The sequence below is a fragment of the Callorhinchus milii genome, unplaced genomic scaffold (genome assembly GCF_018977255.1).
Source record: "Callorhinchus milii isolate IMCB2004 unplaced genomic scaffold, IMCB_Cmil_1.0 Scaffold11, whole genome shotgun sequence".
NCBI lineage: Eukaryota > Metazoa > Chordata > Chondrichthyes > Chimaeriformes > Callorhinchidae > Callorhinchus > Callorhinchus milii.
The window spans coordinates 19,427,044-19,439,767 of record NW_024704752.1 but is presented as its reverse complement, the minus strand read 5'-3'; the positions used below and the strand labels follow the sequence as shown (position 1 = coordinate 19,439,767).

Genomic DNA, 12,724 nt, shown 5'->3' with positions numbered 1-12,724 from the left:
ACTGCGTGGACAAACCTCGCAATTTAACCAACACTAAATATGGTGTACAGCAATACTTTGGCTGGAAAGGTGAAATTCACTGGCCCACAGAACCCATTGTAACAAGCGAGTTGGGTGAGACACAGAACTGGGTTTCAATGCAATTGGTGCTCAAAGCATTGGCACTGTCATTTCCATCAGGGAAAGCTCTGTACAAAAACAGATCAATGTTTCGATGGCTTGCTGGGATGTTATTTTAGGATGCTGGGGATTTGAAAGTAAACTGAAAATCAGTGGCTGGAATGGGAAGGGAATACACAACTCAACGGAAGTGGAAATTGACAGAGCTGGAAGGCAGGTGTACTTCGGACATCATCAAACTGGGACACAAAGATAAGCATACACCGTGAACATCTCTATTTCACCCATCTGAAGTTTTGGATGAGTTTGCTAAGACAGAAAACACTTCAGTTGTAGAGGGACTTGACTTGTATCCGTTCCAAGATTATTTTGCAGACAAGATACGAGTATGAAACAGACGCAGAACAATCCACGTCACTTCCAATAGAAGGATTGAGGAATCAGCAGCTCGGTCAGAGGATGAACTGAACCATCAGCAGATGGAGCTGCAGAGCAGTGGGCACATGGCTTCTCACCATCATCTCTGTGCCTATCAGCGAAAGCGCCAAGGGAATCTGTGGGATTGTCGCCACAAACCGCCCTAGGTTGGTGGAGACAGACCTTGTCAGCTTGTGGAACATTGCTGTGCACAAAATGACTGCCACTAAACACAAAGTCACTCCACTTTACAGTACAGTCTCTCCTTCATGAAGCACTTTGAACTATCTTCCCAATGTGAAAGGCGCTACACCCCAAATGTTAAGGATTATTATTATTATTATGTTATAATCATCTTCCCGTCTATCCTCACACAGCTCCAGTGGATGCTGTTCAGACTGGGAATTGATGTAAACTTGATGTACCTGCCCACGATATGTCCACGGACCAGGAAACAGGAAGGGGAAACGAGAAGGGTCATTTTCCAATAATAATTTATTTGAAGTCGATTTGCGGACTGCACCTGCTTTCCAGGTCACCAGTCTTGTTTCTGTAATTGATGGTGTTCGACTTAATTAAATGTTGAGCTTGCAAGTAGACTAAATTAAAAGCAAATCTCCCATCTCTCTGTTTACCATCCGAAATAACAAGATTTCAAGCTGATAGTGAAAAGTAGTTGTAAATGCAGAACTGGGACTTCTTCAAATTTATTATAATGATAATCCTTGCATTTGATATAGGGCCTTAACACATCTTCGAGACATCTCAAAGTGCTTCACAGAATATGCTGTAAAGTGAATTGACTGTATGTTTTGTGAGCGAAACCAATTGCACACAACAGCGTCCCACAAACAGTCGTGGATTGAATGACCAAATTATTATTGTTATTATTTTTGAAGGGATTATTACAATAACAAAATTACATTTGTATAACGGCTTTCATTACCTTCGGAAAAGCCATCCGCCAATCGACTAATAATCGGGTTCCTACTTACTGCTGGTAAACAGAGGCGTGTGCGTGGAGTAAGGAAACTTGACCAATGTTTCACCCTGCCCGGGAATCAAACCCAGCTCCTCTCGCTTGTGAGGCGAGTGCTCTAACCACTGAGCTTCAGATGTCCAAACTGGTGCTGGATTCAGCAAATCCTGCGATTCATACTAAGCATACTTCAGAAGCAGAATTACAGATTTTTTTCGGGGGATGGGGAGTAAAAAGCAATGGCAGGAAGCAGACTAAACCTTAGAAATAGAGGTTAAAAAGCTGGAATCGTAGCTCATGAACTACTTGCCTGACTAAATATGTAACAGCCAAAGAAAAGTCACAGGATCAGCAAACTTAATGCAAACTTTACAAAGTATAAATCTCAGGTGACATACAAAGACAAAAATAGAGAGAGAGGTGGGGGTTGTGGTTGGGAGGGAGAGAGTTGGTAGGGGGAGAGGGAGACATACTATCTTCATCTTCTTTTTAGAAAAGTGTACCTTTCATCAAATTTAAGCAATTAAATTGGATGGAGATGAACTGCTAACCAAGAAGGGCTATAACCTGAGAATCAGCCTCTTTATAAGTCCCTATACAACTCGGAACACTCCCTCAAGCAATCAGGGTTAAATACTTTCTAGTCACAAATTTCACCAACTAGGGCTGACAGAGAAAGGCCAGGGATTGCCTAAAAATAACCGCTCAGTAAAATGGAAACTGCAGATGCAATTGCTCAAATGTCTTCAGGTGAGACATCACTGGCACTTCCACAGGCCAACAGTGAATTAGTCGTCAAGGTTTCAGACAAGCCATAATGAACAGCTTGAAGTGGGGGAAAGGAATAGAACTTTACTTCGTAGCATTTATTCTTAAACCAGGCGGTTGTCCTATTTTGTATGCTCATGACAACCTTGAAAATTGCCTTGGATAATTAGAACTAACTAAAACCTTGGCTTCACCTCATATAGCCAGCCGCACGTGCTCAGAACCACCAAAATGGGCGTTTGTTTTATTTTTAACCAACCGATGCAATGTGGAGTGTTTGTCGAGGCTGGTGAGGTTCAGGGGGTATTTTTAGGTCTACTGTCATGGCATTTTATTGGAAGAGAAGAGAAGAGAAGGGCAGAATGAGAATGAGGAGGTAGAAGGAGATGTTAAGGAGAGTCATGGATACAAAGGCCGGGTTCATATAAAGCAGAGAATCAGAACAGACCGACCTCATACAACCAGAAGCTGGTTTGGTGGAGGTACACTATCCAATTGCAACACTCCTCAAAGTCATACACAGTCAGTTTGCTTTACAGTTTATTCCGTGAAGTGCTATCTGGGGAAGGACAGCTAGAAGACGTGATAAGGCGCTATATCAAATAATAATAATAATAATAATAATAATAATCCTTGCATTTGATATAGCGCTTTTCACGTCAGGAGGACGTCCCAAAGCGCTTCACAGAACACACTGTAAAGTGAATTGACTGTATATTTGTGGGCGAACGCGGCAGCCAATTGCGCACAGCAATGTCCCACAAACAGTCGTAGATTGAAAATGACCAATTTAATTATTGTTTTTAGTTTTGGAGGGATTATTATTAGGCGTGTGGAGTAAGGAAACTTGCCCAAGGTTTCGCCCTGCCTGGAATTGAACTCAGGTCTCTCGCTTACAAAGCGAGTGCTCTAACCACTGAGCTACAGGACTCCACAAGCATTATTATATCAACCTCAGCTTGGTTTGACCTGGAACATTTCTAATCCCACAGACTGCAGTTGAACCTGCCCTTTGTGGATATCTCAGTAAACTAGGGCACCTCAGGGCACCTCAGCATTCAAGCCACTGTGTGGCTGCCATTCTTCAAAGACAGACAGACAGGCAGAGAACAACAGTTTCAAACTCGCACATGAAGGAAACATTTCACCCACAAAATACATGTTTTACGACGCTTTTTTATTTGCTTAAATCTGATGAGTGCTTTGAGACTGCCTCCTGACAACTCGAGGATTATTATTTTCTAAGTGAGGGGAAACTAAGCCAGCCTATCAAGACGACGGATAAACTCAGCGCATTTCATCATTTCAATGATTATCAGAAACACTTTACGGTCTATCCATTTCCAAGTTACATGTGGTGGCTGTGTGGCTTTTAAGAGAAGAGCAAGCGAGTACTTACATTAACCAGCAACACCGTGTGAATACTCCAACATACATCTGCCCTCACCTTGCTGGGCCAGGACTGAATTAGGAGGAGGAGGAGGAGGAGGAAAGATACTCAAGTGTGGAAATCCAGTTCAGGAAGGATGAACAAGCAACAGCCAATACACAGAAAAATATAGAAAGGAGAGAGAGAGAAAACAGTTTAGAATAAAAACTACATCCAGACCCCTGTTATTGAAAACAAAGACTTTACGTTTTGCTCAGCAAACTATGCTTCCCAACTCTCCTCCTGAATAACAGCAGACCCACCTGCGTGTGTAACAAATGGAGCAATGAATGGCGTCGACTTTAACTAAACGCACATGGGAAAAGTGATTAGTTTTACATTCAAAGATCCAGCGTGGGGAGCTAACCTGACAAGACTGAGGTGGGTAGATGTCTGTTAGGTCAGTGTATCAAGGCATACGGAGCAAGGGCGGGAAATTGGGGTTGAGGTACAGATCAGCCATGATCTTGTAGAATGGTGGAACGGGCTGGAGGGACTGAATGGCCTCCTCCCGTGTCTATGTTTCTATATTGTTTCTCAGCGTTGAGCAAGTTTATATTACAACGTATCCAAGATTTTAGTTGTGCAATGTTTCTATTGCTGCATCTTCTAATGGTTGTTATTTTTTTTCCCGTGTTTGCGTTCGTACTTTGTTAAACCTCAAATTAAACTGTGCCCCACTCTCACGATGTGGACTTTACACAGGGACCTGGAGAAAATGCAACTCTGACAAGGGTTTCGTCAAGGAATTGCAAAGAGTGAAACAAAACTGCGGTTTGCTCAAAATACAAGGCCAGGATTTTGCAGTTTTTAAAAAAAGGCACTATATCTGTGTTTGCTGTGTACATCATTAAAAAATCAATATAACTGAACATGTACGTGAATTGTAAAATTCTGCAGGCACCAATATTTTAATACTATTATTTTTTTGCACGTCAGCAGAAATATATATATTTATATCTCAGGTTTGTTGTGGTCATTGTTCACCGCTGTTTTTGATAGGTCCTCCAACAAAAAATAGATTATTATTATTTTTGGGGGGCCCAATTTACAGACTGAAACAGTACAAAGATTTAAATAAGACTGTACATCACGTCAACAGGCTATTCAGCCCAACCAATCTGTGCCCGTGTTAATATTCCATAGGAGTCTCCATCCACTCCCTCCCATATCCTTCTATTCCCTTTTCCCTTGTGTGTATATTTCATTATGCAAGAAAAAAATCCACATTTGTTCTTTCTAAAAAAAACAAGGTGGCAGAGTAAATGTAAATAAAAAAACAAAGAACCTTTTCAACTGTTGAGTTGAATTCCATTGATGTGGATGAAGCAGTCATGGCTTTAAAAAGATAACTGTTCAAGACATTTTATCTAAAAAAAACCTTTCAAGCACCACTTCACCACAGACTCGCTTTCGTGTGGCGTAATTGTTGACAGCTCAGTGTAGAGCAACATTTGCACTGGGACTTACTTGTGAAAATGACCTTCCAATAGATGATGCCCACTTTAATCTACCTTTTCTATTAAGTGTCCTTTCCCAGTGGAAATTCTCGCAGTGCACCATTCTTTGGCAGAAGACAAGGAATGATAGATCTACAGATAAGTCTGTCCTTCAGACAGAAGAAAAGTCGTTGTGTATCAGAGCAACGACGATCAAATAAACACTCAAGCATTCAGGAAATGGATTAACTTTTATATTAAAAAAAATCTATATTTTCCTCACCAAACTTTTATCAACTCAAAAAGAAGCAAGGCAGAGTTGTCAAAACAATTTTTTTTTGGGGTGGTTGGGGGGGTGGGGGGGCGTGGATGTGTGTTTCAGACTTCCTGCCCCCACTCTCTGGAACTCCATCTCAAAGTCTCTCCGACTCGCTCACTCCCTCTCCCCTCATTCAAGGTCCGTCTCATGAGCTACCTATTTGATCGCACTTTTGGTCGTCTTTCTCCTCACCCCCAGCTCGGGACGTCCCTCCCAATGTGAAAGGCGCTATACAACTGAAATTCTGTATTGTGTTGTTTAACTACCTGGTGCCTCTACTTTTACATTCAGATGGAGATAGGCCATAATTAATCATAATTAATAGTTGGGTGGACTCAGAGTTTAGCAGCATTGGCATCCAGTAGCCGGGTATTTCACTGTACGACACTTTGGAAAAAGAACCAACTGTTCACCCAATGGCTTCTGAGTGGCGATCGCAAGAGGGCTCAGAGATGTCAGTCCGTGATTTGAACGAGTTATATTTTCACGTCCTGAAATGGGCAAAACGATGATTTGACAAAACGCTGAGCACGATTCTCTTCTTTTTTTTTGAACAACACAAATCTTGCTATTTAAGGGTTTTCCTCAGCCGTGCCCACATGAATAAGTCAGCCGCATTTAATAAAATATTCACAAGTACAGAGTATACATTAATATGACAGGCAGGATGGTAATTTTCCATTACGGAATGTATATTGAAGCTAACATCTCGCCATTTGTAGCCTCTGTTCTCATCGATTGTAATGATTGTTTTTGTAAAATGCCTCTAAGAACTTTGCTTTTTTTGGCATTAGTACATGCTTATTAAAATAAATGTTTTGCCCACAAAATATACAATCAATTAACTTTACGATGTATCCTGTGAAGCGCTTTGAGACGTCTCGAAGATGTGATAAGCGCTGTATCAAATGCGAGGACTATTATTATTAGTAGTAGTACTGGGGCCATCCATCTGTTTTTGCCCAATGTAAGACTCTGCCCTCTTTATTCTCACCCCAAGCTGGATTTGAGCCCACTGAGTGAATCCCCTCAGCCTCTTGATGAATGATTAGGCCAATTCTGCCTTGACTTACTCCCCGCTGCTTCCTCCATAACATTTACAATGTGAAGCAGAAATTTCACCTCGGTTCACATTTATCTTGCCTGTTCCTCTCGTTCTTCTCTCTCGTTTGCTGATAAAGAACTTCCCAGCGATCAACCCTATCGAGTTCTGTCGTAATTATAAATACATGACTTATTTCTTCAGGGTTCTCTTTTATAGTGTAAATAAACTTTACACCTCTCTTCATAGCTCAGCGTTCCTCAGTCCCAGAAATACTCACGTTTTGCTTCTTTTGCAACCTTTCCAGGGCCCATTAATATTCCCAGTGTTGCCTTACAAATGGAATGCTGAGCATCAATATTGCTTGTTGATTTACGCCCTATCTGTACTGCCCAGTTAGCATCGATTTATCACCATCACATGGACCGATGCTAATAGTGCGATTATAAATCAGGGTTCATGGTATCGACGCGATGCCAAGGCTTTGCTCCTAATGAATCGAATCAATGCATCGACTGCAATGTAAATCAGGTTTGCACTGCCGACAACATTTCAAGGAACTTTTAACACTTAAAAGAATATTAAAAGTGAAAGCTCTTGGGCTGTTCCTTTGGCCCGACCTTGAGCTTGTGGTGCAACTTTCTGTAATAACATTAGCAGCAGCAACAACAAAACAACTTGCATTTGCACGGCCTCCTTTTACGCAGGTTAGTGTCCCAGAGCGCTTGACAGACAAACGAGGAGCCGGGGGATGGGGGGGGATTGGTGACCGTAGACACGGTCGAAGAGGAAGCTCTTCAGGAGTGACCTGAGGATGGGGAAGGAAGGGGTTTATTGCTGGGGCTCAGTTGTTTATGTGCACAGTTTGCAATGTTAAAGTCTAAACCCATATTCCTGCTTTAAATCGCTTTAACTGTATAGGGGGAAAAACATATCACTTTATTCATCTGCAAACTGCGCACTGCAAACTTTTGTTTTGCTTTGGTGAGCACGACCCTGCATGGCGAATCATTTGTGCGTGAATGGTTAACTGCATAACACACTTTCTTCAGGGTTAATCTCCTCATTATAAATAAGTAATATTCCGCAGCATCTGTATGCATTGACTTCTCATTCTCAATCCTGAATGTCAACAATGGGCGAATAGCAATTCACCCACCCAGCTGCCAGGTGTCTGTGAATCCCATTTAAACGATATCCAAATGGAGAAGATATCTTATCCTCCCACACGATTCATTATTATCAGCCCATGTAGAAACATTGCTTAGAATTCCCTCATCAAGGTCATTATATTGCGAGATACAGGAATAATCCCTTGGGGACTCTAAAAGTCACGATTGCCCAACTCGAACAATTTCTATTTATAATCACCTTCTAGTTTCCATTGTCAAGTCAATTTTCGATCTGACATGTAACTTCTCCCTTGATCCTTCACTTTAGCTGCGAGTCTTTTGTCAAATGCTTTTTAGCAGTAAGACTGCACAGTATGCCTGGCTGCATTTTTGTCAGATTCCAACACCCTTACACAGCATTATCAAATGTCTCCAGAATACATAGATATATGAGTTAGATGTATCTCTATAATAATAATAATCCTTGCATTTGATACAGCGTTCCACAGAATATTCTTCGAGATGTCTCAAAGCACTTCGCAGGATGCACTGCAAAGTGAATTGCAAAGTGTATTTTCTGGGCAAAACGTGGCAGTCAATTGTGCACAGCAGTGTCCCACAAACAGCCGTGGATTGAGAGACCAAATTATTATTTTTAAAAAAAATTAATTTATTGTTTTCAAAGGATTATTAACGCTGGAAAAGCGATCGTCCAATCAACTAATAATTGGGTTCCTACTCACTTATTATTTGACTAGATAAAGCAGAGCTAACAAAGCTATACCTGACATTTTCTGACCATGTCTTCACGATTCTTCTCCAATTTCTGCAACTGTTTCTTTCAGATTAATATCTTTAGTCCCAAAGGGTAAAATTTATTTTTCTTATTCTGCCACCCGCAATACCTCATTGTGCCATTTATCTTTTGCTATGTTAAGCACAAGGCAAGTTTTAGCCATCGAATCCTTCCAACCAGCTGTATCCAGGCTTCGTGTTACCCACGACTTATCCACCATGTTCATATTATCCCTTGACACAACATAAGATCTCGCTCTGATTGTCTACTTCCCGACTGATTATATAATTCCTCATCAGAACCAATGTTTCTTCACATATAGCATTAAAGTTTCAAATCCTTCACCAAATCAGTGCAAGTGGCAAGGATTATATTTGTCATTTATCTGCTTGTTCTTTATCACCCTTTCTAATCTCACAAGGATAATGGTCTGATGTTAATACTGTGTCTCCTCTACTCTCCATAATCTACTGACCTCTGGTTTGATCAAATATTAGTTACTTAAGTCTTTCTAGCTCTCTTTCCACAGCTTTGCTTTTATATATCGTAAGTACAGTGTTGGATAATCTGATTGTAAAAGCACCAGCTCTGTCATCATAGTAAATTAATGTTCATCACAGGATTGACTGTGTGCGGCTTGTCACAATGGCATTGAAAGTGATGGAATCACTTTAAGTGGACGATTCACTTCATGGCAATTTCAATGTCCAATTTGGCTCCAATCACATTTCCCTCCAAATACACAGTCGATACACTCAACAGCAACTCCCTGTGAAACATTTTAACATTTACAAATCTCAAATCAGACATTTATTAACATTACATCAAATGCAAAGATCATTTATAAAAGACTCTCTAACACCTCACAACTCCCCTCATACTGAACATCTCTCTGTCTGTCGACATCTGCAGGTTGTCAGTTTCACTTCTTGTGGCATCTATGTAATATAATAATAATCCTGGCATTTGATATTATCACGTCTTCGAGATGTCTCAAAGCGCTTCACAGAATACATTGTAAAGTGAATTAACTATATATTTTGTGGGTGAAAATATACGTGCTCTATGCATTTTTTTCATGTTATTGGGCGTTTCTTTTGAAGATATTCTGCTTTCGTAAAAAGGTGTTAATGATTTCCCTTAACGCCTTATGATTCTGCACTCAATCCAATGCTTTTCAGCTTGTTGCCATAACACTATAAATCTCTTGGCACTTTCCAGGGTCTCTCCAAACATATTTTGGATTTTGTTCTGACGAAGGGTCGTGGACCCGAAACGTTGACTCACTTTCCTCTCTCCGTAGATGCTGCCTGACCTGCTGAGTGTTCCCAGTGACTTCTGTTTTTGTTTCAGATTTCCAGCATATTTTAGATATTATTATGTTAGATCCTTCATTTGTTGGTCAGAAATGTAGTCTTATAACTTTTTTTAAACCTTTTCCATATTCATTACCCTTTAACATTTTTATAAGAAGTTGAAATATGCTGATGATAGAACCTCAGGATTATAATGTGTGGTGACTGTACATTTTATAGGCAAACTAACACATCTAACAATGGCAAACACCTAATATTGAAGGTGGACTGAATGGTATAATGGCCATCATCTCAACGTAAGTCTGACGGGAATATAAGGGTGCAAACATTTGAAAGCACAGTTCAATTAATGGCTCCTTTATTGCTTCTTTTTCTCTAAAGGAACCTGCTGCCTGGCCTATTTTTTTAGCAGATGGAACTCCCAATTGATTCACATGACGCACATTAAAATTTCTTCGCTGGTTAAAAGTCACCCTGAGGACTGGCTTGCAAGGAAAGAGTGACAAGGTAACATGTGCCAGGTCTCGAGCGATTACTATTACCCAGGCTAGAAATTATTGGTACACAGGATGTAAAATGTACTAAAATTTTGGTTTCAGACCTCACGTTTCCCGGCATATTAATATGATGTCAAATACAATTCATCTAAAAAAAATGAACACCTATTATTTGCCCTCCAGACAAGGCAGTCCGTGTGTTCAATGAAAAAGGGTTGGAATAACAAATCCCCAAAGCATGGGATATTCAAATAGGTATGCAAATTCAAAATGCAAAAGGCAATGAAACCTTATGACTTAACAAGATTTCTAAATAACCCAAGAGAGATCTTGCATCACCTGTCAACTGTGTTAAATTAACATGTAAAAAGTGTTTGAAGTTTCAATAAATTAAATAATTGTTTGAAGAAAAACCAACGAGTTTCTTCCCAAGCTTGTTTCCCACTTAAATTAAATTATAAAGTGTTATCTTCTGGGTTATTGCCAATGAACATTTTGAGAAGTAGGATGGAAACTGATTTAGGGAAAAAAAACAAAAGTGAACACTAAAAAGATCCTCTGTTTTTAATGGCAAGGCACTTTAATGATCATTAGCCCTTGCATTCAAGATTTAATTGGGGCTGATTCAGGATAAGAATCTAAAGACATCCAAATTAATAATACCAAGTCCTACCATTCCTAATTAAACACTGTAACCTAAGCCGTTTTATTATGCTAACGGGTAGGGAATCTGTCAACATGTAACATTTCCTTAAGGGCAGCTCGAATTCTACATACCTTGTGAATAACTTAACCTGTAATATCATTTCAGCAAGGTTAACCTTCGTGAAAAAAAACGGTGTCTTATTGTACTAACTTGTGCGTTATTACTTTGAATGAGGTGTAAGTAGTGTAAGCATGGTTATAATAATAATAATAATAATAATCCTTGCATTTGATATAGCGCTTTTCATGTCAGGAGGACGTCCCAAAGCGCTTCACAGAACACACTGTAAAGTGAATTGACTGTATATTTGTGGGCGTATATTTGAGATGTCTCGAAGACATGATGAGGTACTATATCAAGTGCAAGGATTATTATTATCACATTTTCAATATGTATGAAATACTCGCTCTGCAATTCTCCCTCTTATTCAGGCTTTCTAACCCATTTCTGCAATCACGATTCCAAACTGAGGCCTAGTAAAGTGGCCCTCGTCCCTCTCTGCTACTGAACTCTCTGTAACTGGACTAAGACTAGACACTTGCCATGTTAGGTATCACTGACACAAACTGATGGACATAACTTGACTGCCCAGAACTGTCAGCTCTGATGCAAAATGCTGCACATCATTCAATTCAGAGCAATTCTCTTACATAAACACACAGGCACAACACTCTTCAGTAAATTCTAGGAAGTGATTTGTGGTGTCTCACCACCATGATAAGTCGCTATATCAAATGCAATGATTTTTTTAAAGATTGAAATAAAATATTGTTAAATAAATGAATAGAACTGAGACAAAACTATTACATGGGACAATCACAGCAAAAAATGAAGACAAAACCCTTTCCTGTGTATATAAATACGCAATAATAATAATTACTTCCATTTGATATAGCACCTTATCACGTCATCAAGACGTCTCAAAGTGCTTTGCGGGATATGCTGTAAAGTGGTGTGACTGTGTATATTTTGTGAATGAACACACAGCCAAGAGACGAAAAGACTCATATTCTATCTCAAAGGAAATTTCCTCCAAATAGACAGACTGGATTCCCATTCCCATGTCACCATATTTATTTTAAGAGAAAGCTGTCAACACAGTTTCTCATCCAAGGTACACTTGGAACTCTTGTGTTTTGTGCTTCAGGTTTAAATTACAATGCCCTGCAACTTTCTCTCCTCTGAAGTTGATGACCCAGCAGTAATGTGTATGTGCGCAGAGATTGTTAGTGGATCGTGGCTACTTCGGGAAAAACATTCCCCATTTGATACGACTTTTAAAATAGGTCCTTAACTATATGCTGTGGTTCAGTGCCTTCTATGTAACTGACCTGACGTTAATGACATTGCCCTTTGATTCTGGTTTCCTGAGAACCGCAAGTACAGTCATTTATTTAAGCTGTGAAAGATGAAGGCTGGAAAGCCGGGCACAGACAGTAATAAACAAACACGAGATTGTTTAATTGGCGGACCTTTTCCAAGGCAACCTCAGCAATGGAACCGATGCTCTTATCATTACAGTCAACTCCACCTGACAACTGCAAACTACAACTTCAAGATCCAAACTCATTGATGTCCACACCTATTACATTCAGTATGAATTCCAACAGATATAAAACTACAGCTCAAACTGTGTACACCTTCTGTACCATGCACTGATTTAGATCCTTCCTGGTTTCAGAAATAACTACCAATTTTGGCAAATGTCCCACTTGTGTCCCACACGTACCCAAGGAATCGTACAGCTGAGAATTCTTCCAGTTTTTGACCGAGTGATTAAATGG

At 40.0% G+C, this 12,724-nt stretch overlaps 1 protein-coding gene and 1 non-coding gene across 2 annotated transcripts in view; both read right to left on the bottom strand.

The window, feature by feature from the left end:
* LOC103175760 (inactive N-acetylated-alpha-linked acidic dipeptidase-like protein 2) overlaps positions 1 to 12,724 on the bottom strand; it is a 251,184-nt gene that overhangs the window by 100,299 nt on the left and 138,161 nt on the right. The window lies entirely within an intron of this gene.
* Positions 3,144 to 3,215, bottom strand: trnat-ugu. The gene has a single exon. It is a non-coding gene; the product is annotated as a tRNA-Thr (tRNA).